Source organism: Sminthopsis crassicaudata, chromosome 4 (assembly GCF_048593235.1).
Source record: "Sminthopsis crassicaudata isolate SCR6 chromosome 4, ASM4859323v1, whole genome shotgun sequence".
NCBI classification, from domain to species: Eukaryota; Metazoa; Chordata; class Mammalia; order Dasyuromorphia; family Dasyuridae; genus Sminthopsis; species Sminthopsis crassicaudata.
The window spans coordinates 443,488,493-443,504,281 of NC_133620.1; the positions used below are offsets into that span (position 1 = coordinate 443,488,493).

The 15,789-nt window shown below is 38.0% G+C and overlaps 1 long non-coding RNA gene across 1 annotated transcript in view; it reads left to right on the forward strand.

Annotated features, from left to right (window-relative positions):
* Position 1: 1 nt before the first annotated feature.
* Positions 2-15,789, forward strand: part of LOC141539982 (uncharacterized) — a 35,986-nt gene continuing 20,198 nt past the window's right edge. The window contains exons 1-2 of the long non-coding RNA XR_012481442.1: positions 2-366; positions 12,380-12,516. This is a non-coding gene — a long non-coding RNA (uncharacterized LOC141539982). The remainder of the gene's footprint in view (positions 367-12,379; positions 12,517-15,789) is intronic.

Sequence of the window (15,789 nt, forward strand, 5' to 3'; positions counted from 1 at the left end):
CTCTGGAGTAGACTTTGATTGCACGGCGCCTCCTCTTGCCCCACCCCTTCCCCCCTCCCTCCCTTTCCTGCCCGCCCACCTCTAGGGCCCAGGTTCTAACTTTTTCCAGTTCCCTCCCTCCTCGCGTTGTGTGAGCGCGCGTGTTCTTTCTGGGTCGGAGTGCGCTCCCCCGTGCAAGCTTCGGGGCATCCCCGAGCCAGAACGGCGCGCTTCCCACTAGATTTCCTTTTAGAATGCAGGGTGTGTGTGGCTGAGTGGGGAGGCTGGGGGCAGGGGCGTGTGCGCTGGCTCTCTCCGTGTGTGGAAGATGGTGGAAACAAAAGCATCCAGCAGCCGTGGGCAGGGCCGTTTGGCGCAGAACCAACGGTAACAGGCACCTTGGCGTTATCCTGATCCAGGAATTGTTTTCTTCTAGACTCGTCTTTCTAACTGCTTCTGGCGGGGGAAGATGGAACAGTCTGACAACTAAGAGCTAGTTAACACTTAAAGAGCCCAGAAACCAATCAAGGGTTTTCCCGAGTTGGGGTGTCTCTGAATAGGGGAGGCTGCCATCATTTAGCCCACATTCTTTTACTTCCTCAATATCTCCATATCCCAAAGAGGTCCTGAGGAAGGTAAAAGGGACTCGAGGCTGTTAAGGAGAGAATATAAGCTCCATGAAGGCAGGAACAGCTTCTGTTTTGTCTTTGGATCTCAGGGGCCTAGCACAGTGTAAGCCCTTTAATCACTAGATTACATTATAATTTTTTGACTTCCTAGGTTGACGTGTACATTTTTTGTCTTTACTTAACTTTACTTAACTTTGTACATTTTTGTCTTTACTTAACGGGAGACTTGGCTTTTCTTGACTGCTGGTTTCATTTTCTAGATTGGTTGATGTTTCAACTTCAGTTTTAGTAGATTCATTTCAAATGCATGTCTCAAAATCTTTGAAAAGATTGCTAGCTTTATTCCCTGATCTTGTTTTGATTTTGACCTGGAATGAGCACTATACCATGCAAATGAGCAGTTAAGTGGACTTAGACTGTCCAAACTATAATGTGTAGTTGCATAGTCAGCTCATAAAGCTGCTCCATTATTACATATATCTTGGACAGTGTGAATGAACAATAAGCCTAGCCTATACATGAATAGGAAAAAGAGAGCTGATTGGACTGAATTCATTTGAATAAGCAGTGGGTTTCCTAGGGGTGGAGAGATTGGTGTTGAGCTTGGGAAAGTATATTGTCTTTTTAATGTCAAATTTCTTCCTGAAGCACAATTCCGTATTGCCATATTGATATTTTGAAACTCACACAGTAGCCAAAATTTCCATGGAACCCAAATTACAGGTTGTCCAGAAGGCAATGGAGAGGCAACAAACATAGTGGAGGTTGCCAGTTATTGCAAACTGCTTACACAAAGTCATGTATAAGTCTAATTAGGTAGCCAGTGAGAGCTGGTACACAGCTAGCCTATATGCTGCTCTATATTCGCACAATGTCAAGAAGAGCTGGGGAAAGAGAGAGAAAAATTGGGGAGAAAGACCCCTGTATTGGCTGAGTTTATGTGAACATATGGATTAGAGTTACAGAGGATGAGAAGATGTGCATAGTTTCAATTGGCATCATTGGAAGAAACTTTCACCTTAAGGAGCTCACAGCTTGATTTATGCATTAAAATAGGCATGTAGAGTCGTCTCTCCTCCACCCTTTGAAATCTTTTTCTTCTTTTAAGTCTCAACTTTGGAACCTCCTACTTCATGGAAAATAACAATATGCCTTTATTAAAGCCAGGCCCTGTGCTAAGTTCTGGCTCAAACAAAGAAAGGGAAACATCCCCATTCTCAAAGAGCTCAGAATAGAATGTATGATTACATACATGAGATATTTTTGTTGTTGTCATTTGGTATTTCAATTATGTCCAACTCCTTGCGATCCCATTTGGGGTTTTCTTAGCAAATATACTGGAGTTATTTGCCATTTCCTTGATTTGACAGATAGAGAAACTGAGACCAACAAGGTTGTGACATGCTCAGTTACACAGCTTATGTTTGAGATCAGATTTGACCTCAAAAAGATGAGGCTTCCTGACTCGGTCTAGTACTCTATCCTCATGCCACTCAAATGTCCCTATATAAGATACAGCCAAGGTAAATTAGAGGTAGTTTGAGAGGGAAGGCACTAAAGTGTCAGAGATGACAAAAAGCTTTCTTGCTTTAGAGCATGTCATTCTGAAGAGTGACAAGCTTCGAGTTCAAGAATCTGAGTTCAGATCTTGAGGATGTGGAATTCAAATATCGGTTTTGTCACTGCTTGCATGATCTTGGACAAGTTCCTTAACCTAATGGAGGTCAGTTCTCTTATCTGTAGAATAAGAAGACTGGACCAGAGGAATTACTAATGCCTCTTCCAGCTCCAGATTTAAAATCTTCTCTCTCTTTTTCCCCTGTCATGTTATATTTTCCATTATGCTTATTTGTGAAGATGCTGCATGTCCCATTAAGACAGAGTCTCCTTTGAAGGTTAGATCTGTCTTTTTCTATCTTCAGAGCTTCAATAAAGAATAACAAAAATAGCTAACATTTTCAGAGTATTCTAAGATCTAAAGACATAAAACTTTTCCCCGTAGCATCCCTCGTATTTTTTGGCCAGACTTTTGATTTCATTGATACAGGGAGTCCCTTTGGAGGAATTTCTGCTATTAATACAGATTTATATCTTCTCTTCAACTTTCAGTCTTAGAGATTTGTCTGGGGGCACTGAGATATTGTGACTTACTCAGTAGCTATTAGCTGTCAGCTGTAAAATTTGAGGCCAAATCTTCCTAATTCTGAGGACAGATCTCTATTCTCTATACAATGTTGCTTCTTGGAAATATACTTTTCATTTTCCAGGTCTTCTGATTCCAAGTTTACTGCCAGATATTCTCTCTTATGATTGTGTACTACATCAATTTTGCAAAATTTGATTTTTTTTACTTATAATCAGATAATTTTCAGTTCAGTTTTTTTTTTAAGTCATGTCCAACTCTTTGTGACCCCATTTGGAGTCTTGGTAAAAATACAGGAATGGTTTGCTATTTCCTTTTCCAACTCATTTTATAGATAAATGAAATGACTTGTCCAGGATCACACAACTAATAAGCATCTGGATTTGAATTCAAGAAGATGAGTCATCCTGACTTCAGCCTTAGCACTCTATCCACTGTCCACCCAGCTGCCACTAGTCAGATCATCGATTCATAGTTTTAGATCTTAGAGATCACAAGAATCAAATGTGTTCATTTTATGAATGGAGAAACTGTGGCCTGGAGATAATTAGATGGCTTGCCTGAAAAGGCAACAAATCTTGTTCCAATCTCAAATATTTTCTTTTTTTAAAATTAATTTTATAATTATAATTTTTTAATAGTATATATGCATGAGTAATTTTTTTATAACATTATCCCTTGTATTCATTTTTCCAAATTTTCCCCTTCCTCCCTCTACTTCCTCCCCTAGATGACAGGCAATCCCATACATTTTACATGTGTTACAGTATAATCTAGAAACAATATATGTGTGTAATCCAATTTTCTTCTTGCATGTTAAGTATTGGATTCCGAAGGTATAAGTAACCTGAGTAGATAAACAGTAGTGCTAACAGTTTACATTCAATTCCCAGTTTTCCTTCTCTGGGTGTAGTTGTTTCTGTCCATCTCAAATATTTTCTAAAGAAAATTCCAGAGTCTCACTGCCTTGACATTCAGGAAGGAAGTTTTAGTGACAGTCTTTGAGTAACATTATCAATGATGATCATGATAACAGAGGTTCTCATCATGATCATGGTTGCTCCATACCAGGTCAAAATGCACTGATTTTGTTGTCAGTATTTAGCAGCATCGTCTTCTCTAAGATCCAGTAAGTACGTGTTGCAGTTAATAGAGCACCATCCCTGAAGTTAGATTCAAAGATGACCTCAGACACTTAACACTTCTTAGCTGTGTGACCCAAGTCACTTAACCCCAATTGCCTCAGGAAAAAAAAAGACCCAACAAGGGACATGGACTCTTTGTGATACCATTTGGGGTTTTCTTGGTAAAGACACTGGAATGGTTTGTCATTTCTTTCTCCAGCTCATTTGGCAGATGAGGACACTGAGGCAAACAGGATTAAGTGACTTGCTCAAGATCACAAGCTAGTAAGTGTCTTATGACCCAAAATGAGGAGATTGATTTGACTAGATGAATTCTAAGGTCTCCTCTAGCCCTAAATATATGATCTTAGATCTAGTCCAAACCTCTAATTTTACAGGAGACGAAAATGAGGCTTGATGCAGCAATATAACTTTCATCAAAGTCACAGGGTAAGAAGAATAAGATTATGAAGGACTTTGAATGCCAGACTGAGTTTGACTTGATTCTGTAGGCCACAGGGAACCACCAAAGGTCTTTGAGTAGCAACTGAAACGACATGATGTGATGTGGAGGTGTTAGGTTTAGGAAGATTAATCTGGGCCTTACATCCTTAACACAAAAGTACCCAGACAGACATATATTTTATTTGTGCTTCAAATATCTCCAGAAATTACAAGCAAGTACTTGTGGAAAATGGCCCAGCATAAATTCCTGGGGTTTTCTTTCCTATGAAACTTTTCTCTCAGGGAACATCCCAAAGGAATGAATGATCAGAAAGGAATGAACAGAGTCAGGGAATATCCTACATGTGTTAGCACGTGCTTAATCTTGACCGTTGCCAGGAAAGTTGTACTTGGATTTCCCTTTTATTCTTTCTCTACAGTGTTGATGCTGACCACTCGTGAAGCCTCTTTGAAAACTGGATGTTTATAATCTTTCCCTTGCCTCAGATATTTCTCTAAGGCCAGTTCTGTGTTAGAACAGAAAGCAAAGGAGACCCAGAAGCTAATTTTCAAAGGCATCCTGTCATCCCTTAGAGGAGACTCCTATGGGGTGTGAGTTTGAAATGCTTAGTCAGCCTAGATATTCCTGTCTTTGCCAGCAAATGTTCAGAGGTCCTATACCCGGAGGACCGTGAAAGTCAGTACTTATCTTGTAATATCATGTTTTAGAGTTACTTATGATTATAACTAGGCCATGTGCTCTATCAGGTCAGAGACTGGTTCTTGTCTAAATTCTCTATGCTTTAATGCCTTGCATAGAGCTCTGCACATGGTTGGCGGTTAGTAAATGTTTAATTGAAACAAACTGAATTGTATCAGCTATACAACTCAGGCTTACAATCAACCTTCCTTATGAACTGAGTAGGAAAAATGGAGGGACTTTAAAATCGAGGTTGTACATTAGAAATGGCAACAATAACAGCAATTTAACATGACGCTGATCTATAAAAATTTAAGAAAAAAGTTTTTTTTTAACTTTTATATTATTTTTCCAATTACATGTGAAGATAGTTTTCAATATTTGTTTTTGTAAGATGTCGTGTTCCAAATTTTTTCTCCTTTCCTCCTTTCCTTTCTCCCTCTCCTTTCTCTAAGACTCCAAGCAATCCTATATAGACTATATATGTATGATTATTTTAAACATATTTTCATAGAATTCGTGTTGTGAAAAAAATCAGAACAAAAGAAAAAAATACAAGGAAGAAAAACCAAATAAAAGGTGAAAATACTGGGTTTTGATCATCATTCAGTCTCATAGTTCTCTCTGGATGTGGATGGCATTTTCCATCCTAAGTATGTTGGAATTGTCTTGGATCACTGCAATGCTGAGAGGAGATAAGTCTGTCATAGCTAATCATTATACAGTCTTGCTATTACTGTATCTAACTTTCTCCTAGTTCTGTTCATTTCACTCAGCATCAGTTCATGTAAGTTTTTCCAGGTTTTTCTGAAATCAACCTGCTCATCATTTCTTATAGGGCGTATTCCCTTGCATTCAAATACCATAATTTATTCAGCTGTTCTCCCGTTGATGGACATTCACTCAGTTTCTAATTTCTTGCCACTACAAAAAGAGCTGCTTCAAACATTGTTGCACATGTGAGTCCTTTTCCTTCTTTTATGATCTCCTTGGGATACTGACCCAGTAGTAATACTGTCAGATTAAAGGGTATGCACAGTGTATAGCCCTTTGGACAAAGAAGAATAATGTTTGTAATAGATGTGGCCACAACTAGTAAAAGGAATCAAAGCCATATGGGAACTGGATGAATTACTGCTACTAAAAGCATATTAAGGGGGAATGCTTTTAGTGAGCTTTGAGAAGGTAACTTTACATTCTAATTTTGTTATTTTTTATTCAGCTGTGTCCAACTCTTTATGACCTTATTTGAGGTTTCCTTGGCAAGAATACTGGAAGGATTTGCCATTTCCTTCTCCAGTTCATTTGACAGATGAGGAAACTGAAACAAACAGGGTAAAGTGACTTGCTTAGGGTCACATAGCTAGTAAATGTCTGAGGCTAGATTTGAACTCAGGATAGTGAGTCACTCCAGTTCTATCTTTGGGGACTATAGTGCTATTTAGCTGCCTACATTCTAATAATTTTACTAAACTACAAAAAGCAATTATTTTATCCACTCTTTCAAAGCCTATATAAGACATCAAAAACTAGATAGATAAGCAAGGGGATATAAATAAAGACAAGCAAGACAGTTCTAGACCTCAAAACAACACAGAAAAGGGAGCTGGAAAGGTGAGGAATAGGTAGGGGAAAGGAAGTGTCCTTATGCTAGGGAGACCAGGAAGTGCTGTGGAAATCTTTGGCCAAATCTAGTTATTGCCATCAGAGATTAGAGAAGGAGTGATTAATGCTGAAATATATGAGGCAACAGTAGAAACTAGGCAGTAGCATTACAAACTACAAAAATGTACACTTTACTGAATACTTGGAAGAGCAATTAGGTGTTATCATAGTGCATGGAGCACCAGATCTGGAATTAAGAAGACTCTTCCCGAGTTCAAGTTCAGCCCCAGATACTTAATAGCTGTGTGATTTTGGCCACATCATTCAACCCTGTCTTCTTCTGAGAAGAGGAGCCAAGACAACTTTATAGGTACACTTATAGTTATTAGGAATGATCTGAATAAAGATTCTACAAATGAGAATGATGAATGGCTCCCTAGGTAGGAGGAGAATCAAGAAAGAAGAGTCACAAAAACATGGAGAGAGGAAAATATCAAGGAAAAGAGGATGATCAACAGCATGAAAAGCTTTGGTGGAGTCAAGAAGAATGAGGATTGATTTGGCAATTAAGAGATTGTTAGTAATGTTGGAAAGGACAGATTGTTATATGATGAGGTAAAAAAAAAAAAAAAAACCAAACAGCAGACTAATGAGAGTTAGGAATAAAGTGAGATTAAAGGAAGTGAAGGCACCTACATAGATGACTTTCTCAAATTTAGCCATAAAAGCAAGGGAAGATATGGAATAAAAGCTAGCATGGATAGATGGGTCAAGTGAAGATTTTTTGAGGAGGAGAGAATCATGGGCATGTTTGCAGGCAGCAAGGAAGCAGTCAGTAGCCATGGAGAGAATGAAGATAAATAAGAGTGGGGATGACAGAACAATCTTCTAAAGAAGACAGGATGGAATGGAATCCTTGGCAAAGAGAAGGACCAGGTGAGATAGAGAGAAAAAAGGAGAGAGTGGCAGACAGCATCTGGGTGATAAGATATGAGGAAAAGGGAAGAAGAGGTAGCTCTCAACAAGTAATCTCAATTTTTAAATAAAGGTTCTTGCTGAGAGGAGGAATGAGGAATCTTGGGAAATTTGAGGAGAGGTGAAAAGGTTTGGAAGAGTGGCATTGGGGAGTGAGATAGTAAACCAATTAGGGAGCTTTGAAAAGATTGCCTTGCTGCAGTGAGGGACCAGATGAAGTTGTTTAACATAAATGTGTAGTGGACCAGTCAGCACAGTTTCATGATTTCCTACATCTTTTCTTGGAAACACTTGGAGTGAAGGCAGTGGATGAAGGACATGATTCAAGGATCAGGATTAGTTATGATAAGGGGACAAAGGACTCAAGAGATGAAGACAATGTAGAGTTTTGCAAGGTAGGAAAAAGAAGAAAAGTGTCACTAGTGCAGAGGTGTTGTTGGCCTGGGAGAGAACTGGGGGATTGGAAGTCATGGTGTGAATGAGAAACATGTATTGTTCTAATTGAAAAAAGAAGGGGAGTGTCCTGCAGCTCCCAAGTGCCAGATGTGTGTGTGTGTGTGTGTGTGTGTGTGTGTTGGATTGAGTGGTTCTTACAGGAAGAGAAGTTTTTGACTATTGGTGGTAGAGGGAGAATTTGCAACTGGCAATGGGAAGCAATGAAGATTCCAATTCCCTAATCTTTTTTTTTTAATTATAGCTTTTTATTTACAAGACATATGCATAGGTAATTTTTCTGCATTGAACCTTGCAAAATCTTTTGTTCCAACTTTTCCCCTTCTTCCCCCTCCCCCTTCCTCTAGATGGCAGGTAGACCAATATATATTAAATATGTTAAAGTATATGTAAATATAAAGTATACAATATATGTATACATATTTATAGTTATCTTGCTGCACAAGAAAAATTGGATTTAGAAATAAGGTAAAAATAATTTGAAAAGGAAAACAAAAATGCAAGTGGACAAAAACAGAGGGATTGGAAATGCTATGTTGTGGTCCACGCTCATTTCCCAGTGTTTTTTTGCTGAGTGTAGCTGGTTCTCTTCATTATTGAACACCAATTCCCTAATCTTAACAAATGAATCAAGAGAATGTCCAATGAAGGAAAAGGAACTAAGGAGATTGTGTCATAAAGAGAGAGCCAGAAGATGGAAGGAGTAGGAAAGGGAAATATTGAAGATAAAAGCAGGTTTGTTGCCTATGGAGCAGGCATTCCAAAGAGCCCAGGGGGAAAGGATGGTCATTTAAAATGGGATGTTGATGGATTTTGGTTGTAAGAACTGAAATAAAGGATTGGAAAATGAGAGATGGCCAAAGGGGCTTGAATGATAAGTACTGAGGGCTCAAAATTACTGAGATGGGAAGGATATGACTATAGGGGATTTTGTTAATCAGAGAGGAATAAGTTCAGCTTGGGTTTTTGTTGTCTATAGGGGTTTGGCTTTGGGTTGAAGTTTTTTCTGGGCTGTAGTCAAACAAGTTCTGTGAGTTGAAGGAATGATGCTATTCCTGTTTTCCCAAGTCAGGAGACTAGGCTAGAGACTTGATAAAATGGACTTTCTTCTCTTCTTTGGAGGGTGGTGCTTGATGGAATGGTGTTTCTTCTCTTCAGAAGGGAGAAGCTCTTTAGAAGACCAGGCAGGAGATTTGGTGTGATGAAATTATACTTCCTTCCCTTTATATCAAAGAAAAAATAGAAACCATATAGAAATAAGGAGGTGCTTACCAAACTTACAGTTTTTCTATAGTTTCTATAGTTTTTTCAGAGCATTAAAAATAAAAGGAGAATAGTAGGCTAAGAACTAGTCCTAGAACTGTTTCTATTTGAACTCAACTGAGAATGATAAGAATGATATAGCCTATGATGATAATTGACTGCTCCATCAAAGAGTTCATCAATGGGCCAATTTTCCTATAGCCTCTCAACATTTGTAGTGTGCGTGCATGTGTGTGTGTGCGTGTATGTGTATGTGCACAAGTGCACGGTCATAAACACATGCAATGTGTCTGTGGTCAGCTTTAAGATATTGTGAGTGTAAATTGGAAACTCAGAACTATTTTAACTTGCATCTCTCTAATAATGATTATGGAACATTTTTTACTCAATTATTGATAGTTTGGGTTTCTTCTCTTGGGAACTCTCTCTTCATTTCCTTATATCATTTGTTAATTGGGAAATGGATCTTATTCTTATAAATTTCAATCAGTTTCTTATATCTTTTGGAAATGAGATCTTTAGTAGGAAAATTAAATGGGTTAAAGCATTCTGAAAAGCAGTTTGGAATGATGTCTTCAAAATGACTAAAAAGTGCATGCCCTTTGATGTAGATATGCCATCGTTAGGCATATATCCCAAAGAATCAAAGAAAGAGAAAAGTTTATATCTCTATCTCTATATTTAGTATTTCTTTTTTATGATAGCAAAAAACTGAAAATTAAGGGATGCCCATCAATTGGTGAATACCCAACAAATTGTAATGTATGAATGTGATAGAATACTGTTGTACTTTAAGAAATGAAAAAAACCCAATATCAAAGAGACTGGGGAAGACTTATTAGAACTGACAAAAAATGAAATGATCAGCACCAGAAAAACAATTTATACAATAACACTAATAATGTAAAAACAAACAAATCTAAAAGACCCAAGACCTTTGATCAACTAAATGACTTCAAAGGACAGATAAAGAAGAATGTTAGCCTACCTCATGACAGACAAATAATAGACTAATATGCAAAATAAGAAAAACATTTTTGGATATAAGCATTGTTTTGCTTGATTATGTTTATATGATACCTAGTTTTCTCACTCCCTCCTTCTCTACCTTCGTCTCTTCCTTCCTTTTCCCCTCTCTCCTTCCTCCCTCTTTCCTTCTTTTCTTCTTTCTATCTTTCTTTTGGGTGGAGATAGATGATGGGAAAAATGATAATTTTATATTTTTGATATTAACCAATTATTGATTAATTAACAGCAACAACAGAAAAGAACATTATAAAGGCCAAAGAGAATAATAGTCGAATAGGACAATTTTGAAAGTTACATGTAGAATTGGTTATATACTTGAAAGAAAAGCAAACTGTATATAATGGAGACCCATAATTTAATGTATGAGCATCTTGCTCTGTAATACTCTGTCTATAGAAATGTTCATTTTATTTTTGTTTGATAAATCCAGAATTTAAAAAATGAAAAGAAACCCCATTTTGGCATACTTCCACTCTTCCAGTCTTTTTATATCTTATGTTTTCTTCCCTGTCCACAAGTTCTTCAATCCAGCAATACTGACTTCCTTGCTGTTATTTAGACAAAACACTCCATTTCTCTTGACTTGATTTTGTTATCCCTCATTCCTGGAATTCTCTCCTTCCTTGTTATCACTTCCTGATATCCCTGGATTCTTTTAAGTCCCAGCTAAAATCCTACCTCCCATAAAAAGCCTTTCCTCCTCCCCTTAATTGTGGTCTTCTCTTTGTCAATTTGTTTTCAATTTAATCTGTATATAGCTTTATTGTACACAATTGTTTGCATGCCATCTTCTCCCCATTAGATCATGAATTTTTTTAAACTATTGACATCTTTTTTATTTTTATTTTAGATTTTAATTTTCAAATTCCAAATTCTCTCCCTCCTTCCAGCCCTACTCCCACCCATTTAGAACAATACTACATTGAAGTCATGCAAAACATATTTCTACATCAAATATGTTGTAAAAGGGGAAAAAGCAAGAAAAATAAAGTAAAAGAAAAATATACTTCAATCTACACTCAGAGTCCATCACTTTTCTATCTGGAAGCAGATAGCATTTTTCATCAGAAGTCCTTTTGGAATTGGGAGTTGTCTTGTTGTACCCAACATTTAACACCATCCCTGGCACATAGTAGGTGCTTAATAAATATTTATTGACTGCTTCCAACTGAACTAAGATTTTGGAGACCCTCTATACTTTTCACAAAATATTTGAGAGGCAAGTCCATCACCCTTAGGTTAAGAACTTCTGGACTAGACAATCTTTAAGACCCCAAGTCCCATGGTCTTGGGTGCCATGTACAGCACAGCTTCAAGATAAGACGATGGCCTCTGTAGGTTTCTGGATGAGGGTGGCTGTAGGATTCTTTTCTGACTATGACTAGTCTCAAAGTAAACACTCAGAAAGAGACAAGACTGAGAACAAGTTATTCTTTTCTGGGCCTGATTATACTGAGTGTTTGTGTGACTGGCAGGAATAACCAGTCAATTCCAGCTTCTTTTCTTTGTCTTTTAAGCCAAACATGTCAACATGGTGGTACAATAGGAATACTGCTAAATTCTGAGTCAGAATAAGGGCCTGGGTTGGAATCTTGGCTTCGGAGCTTAACTATTTACGTGGTTATTCACTTAATCTTTCTGGGTCTCCCATTCCTCAACTGTAAAATAGGAGGACATTAATGAGGTGACTTTAAAAGGTTCTTCCATTTCTAAATCTGTGCTCCTATGAACTTTTATTTTCTCTTGCAAACTCTAGTGGTTGACCAGAGTTATTAAGCTGGCATTCATTCATTCATTCAATGAACATTTATTAAGCACCTACTATGTATCACACAGTGCTAAGCATAGGCAATATTTACTAAAAAGAGCACAGGCTTTGGAATTGGGCAAGCCACTCAATTTCTCCTGGCTTTGGTTTCCTCATCTGTAAAAGGAGGGGGTTGGACTAGTGGTCTCTTGAGTCCTTTCCAGTTCTGAATATATGTGTGATTCATATGGTGTCACCTAACCAAAGATCTGTTTTCTTCCATGACAGGCAATTGTAGCCTCTTTCTGAGCAGGTTGGGCCATTTCTTGCCAATCAATCCTGAAGAGAGCCGAGCTCCTCTGCTGGTGGTGGAGGCTGGAATGCTTTAGCTTAAGCCGCTGACCCACAGGAATGTATTCTCCAAGGTAGGGACAACCTAAGCCCAGCTGAAATGCTGACTATTTATTCATGGGCTTAGGACTCCTGAAAGTGTCAGTGAGAATTGGCAAGCCTAGGGAACCTGGCAGACTGGAAACTGGGGGAGACTTGTGCAAATGTGTGAGATGGCAATTTTATCTGTGGGGGAAGAGGGTGCGTCTCTCTTGTCTAACTAATGCTTTGGGAACCTCTGGTGGCTGTGGAAGGTGTAGCTGTGGAGTGGACTTTGCATTTCTCTCTCCCTTCCTCTTCTTTCATCCCTCTCCTTCCCTCCTTTCTTTCTTCCCTCTTATTCCCTCCTTTTTTCTCTCTCTTCCTCCCTCCTTCTCTCTCTCTCTCTCTCTCTCTCCCTCCCTCCTTCTCTCTCTCTCTCTCTCTTCTCCCTCTTCTCTTTCTCCCTCTCTTCCTCCCTCCTCCCTCCTTTCCTTCTTACTTCTCCCTCCCTCCTTCTTCCTTCTCCCTTCTCCCTCCCTCTTTCTCTCTCTGTCTCTGTATCTGTCTATTGTCTGTCTCTGTCTCTCTTTCTCCTCTCTCTCCCTCTCTTCCCCCCTCCCCCTCTTACTCTTTCTCCCCTCCCTCCCTCCCTTTCTCTTTTTCTGTCTGTCTTTTTCTCTCTCCTGGGTTGTATTTGTAACATGCCCTCCTGGCAGTTACAAAGAAGGAATCAGAGAAGCCTAAATGGAGGTGCAGCAAGGCTTGATCATGGCCACAGTCCAAGATAAAGATAAACACTCTCTCTGTTCTCCACACAGGATGGTAATTTAGTCTGGCACTCACTTTTATTAGCTCATTCCTCTTAGGTCTTTGTTTGCATTTCTTCAGTCTTAGATGGTGGGAACAATATTGGTTTGTCCATAGGAGGCTAAAACAATAGTGTTTGCACCTAGAAAAATTCAGTCCAGATGATGATGATGATTGTATATTTTTTGATGCTATGTAGACTTAAAAAACCCTTCAATTACATCATTCAGTTTGACCAGCTTTGTTTTTCCTGGCATGTAAGAGGCAGACTGGTATATTAATCAGTCAATTAACAGATATTTATTAATTGCTTCCATTGTGCTAGGTGTTATGAAGAGGGAAAGACAAATATGAAATAGACCCAAGTCTCAAGGAATTTAATGCTTGATCTTGAATCACTAAATACCCCTATTCAAATATTGACTCTCATTTGCTCCCAGGGCAAATTTTCTGGATTTAGAGTCAGGATGATGCCAGTCTCATCTCAGATGCTTATTAATCATGTGACTCTGACAAACTCCCCCCCCAAAAAAAACCAAAAACAAACAAACAAACAAACAAAAACCTCTGCCTGCCTCAGTTTCCTCATCTGTAAACTGGGGATAATAATAGCACCTACTTCATAAGGTTGGAGTGAAGATCAAATGAGTTAACCGATTCAACCCTTAAAATGCTATTTACAATTAGCTATTATTATTTCTTCATCTGTAAAATGGAGAGAGTAATGCCTATATTAGTTATCTCACAAGTGTTCTGTAATAATAGTACCTAGCATTTACATTAGTACTTTCAGATTTTTAAATTTTTAAATTTTTTTTAAATTTAAATTTTTAAAATTGTTTTAAAAATATTAATGTCTGTAAATATTAATGTTGATCTTCACAACAACCCTGTGAAATAAATACAATTATAATTCTAATTTTACATATAAGGAAACTAAGGCAATTTGGATTAAATGATTTCCCCAGGATCACACAGTTAGTGTCTGAGGTAAATTTGAATTTAGGTCTTGCTGATTCCAGTTCTCTGACTATGGTGCCACCTAGTGGCCATAGAGTCATAGCATCAGAGAGTGACAGAAAGACATTTCAGAGATTACCTAATCTAATCCTTCTCCCTTCTCCCATTTTACAGATGAGGAAAATCATACTCAGGGAGGTTACATGATTTGGTACACAGGTAACAAGCAGCAGAACCAAGACTTGTCCCTGGGTCCCCAACCTAGAAGTCCCTTCTATTGCACCATGTGGCTATTCCAACCTTTATTTATTTATTTATTTTTTGTGCATTTGTTAAATGTGGCTTCTGTAACAACTGGAATTCTCTGAGATTGAAGAACGTAATGACTTGTGATCGTAGGCATGTTAATGTTGGTCTTGGTGAAGAAAGAAGAGCTTTAATTCTTAATTTGTTCAAGTATTATCATAGAGAAGGGGGCAGGCTTGATAATCAGGCTAATACCCTACTTTTGTTTAGTGATTGCAACTATTGTTCCGCTTGACCCTCTTATCAAATCTGACTTAGATAGATCAGATATTTAATTCAAATAAGCATTTATTAAGTACTTTCTATGCTTAAGGGCACTAATCGAGATGTGGAGGATACAAAGATTAAAAAGAAACAGTGTCTGCCCATAGTAAGTTTACATTTTATTGGGATACATTATATCAGTATGGAGAAAAGTAAGTAAAATTAAATCTTTCACCTGTGGGGATGAACTGTTAGAGGTGCAGAGCCTCAGTATTTTTAAAAATCTGCATAAAATTTTGTGACCCCACCCTGATTCCACAGAAGAAGTCTGAATTATTACGGTATTAAAAGATAAAATATGTTGATATTATACAATACCATGCATATAATTTGTGTGTTTCTGAATTTCTAAACTTTTTCTACGTTGTTGGCCTTCACGAGTCATCTGTAGCTTCTGCAAAATTGCCCCCCAAATTCCAATTTAATTTCCCATGCTGCCCTGAACTATGTCAAGACTGATAGGAAAAGTCACAATGTGAAAGAGATAATTGTAAGAGTCAGAGAATGCTCATAATTGGGGTTTCTGGAAAGGCCTCATGTTGGAGATAGCACTTTAGTTGTGCCTTAAATGAAGCAATGGATTCTAAAAAGGAGAGGTAAGGAGTGAATATATTTTATTCACTTCATGGTTTGGTGAAAAAAAGCACTGACTTCTGAGTCTGAATACCTATATCTCTTTTTGACCTATTCAGTCTTTGTCAACACATCTTTCTGGACTTTAGTCCTTATTTTAAACATAAGAGGATGGGATCAGTTTTCTTCCAACTTCCAACTCAACAGTGACTATATTATTGGTTATATAATAAAACTTCCTGCTAAATTAATGTCCAAGTTTGTTGACTCTCAAGTTCTATATCAATTAATAAATAATTCAATTCAACAAACATGCATTGAGTAGATACTATGTATGAGGCCTTTGGGATGGATAAAACATGGCACCTGCTCACTAGGAGTTCAGGATCTAATTGAGACAGAGAATAGGTGTCAGA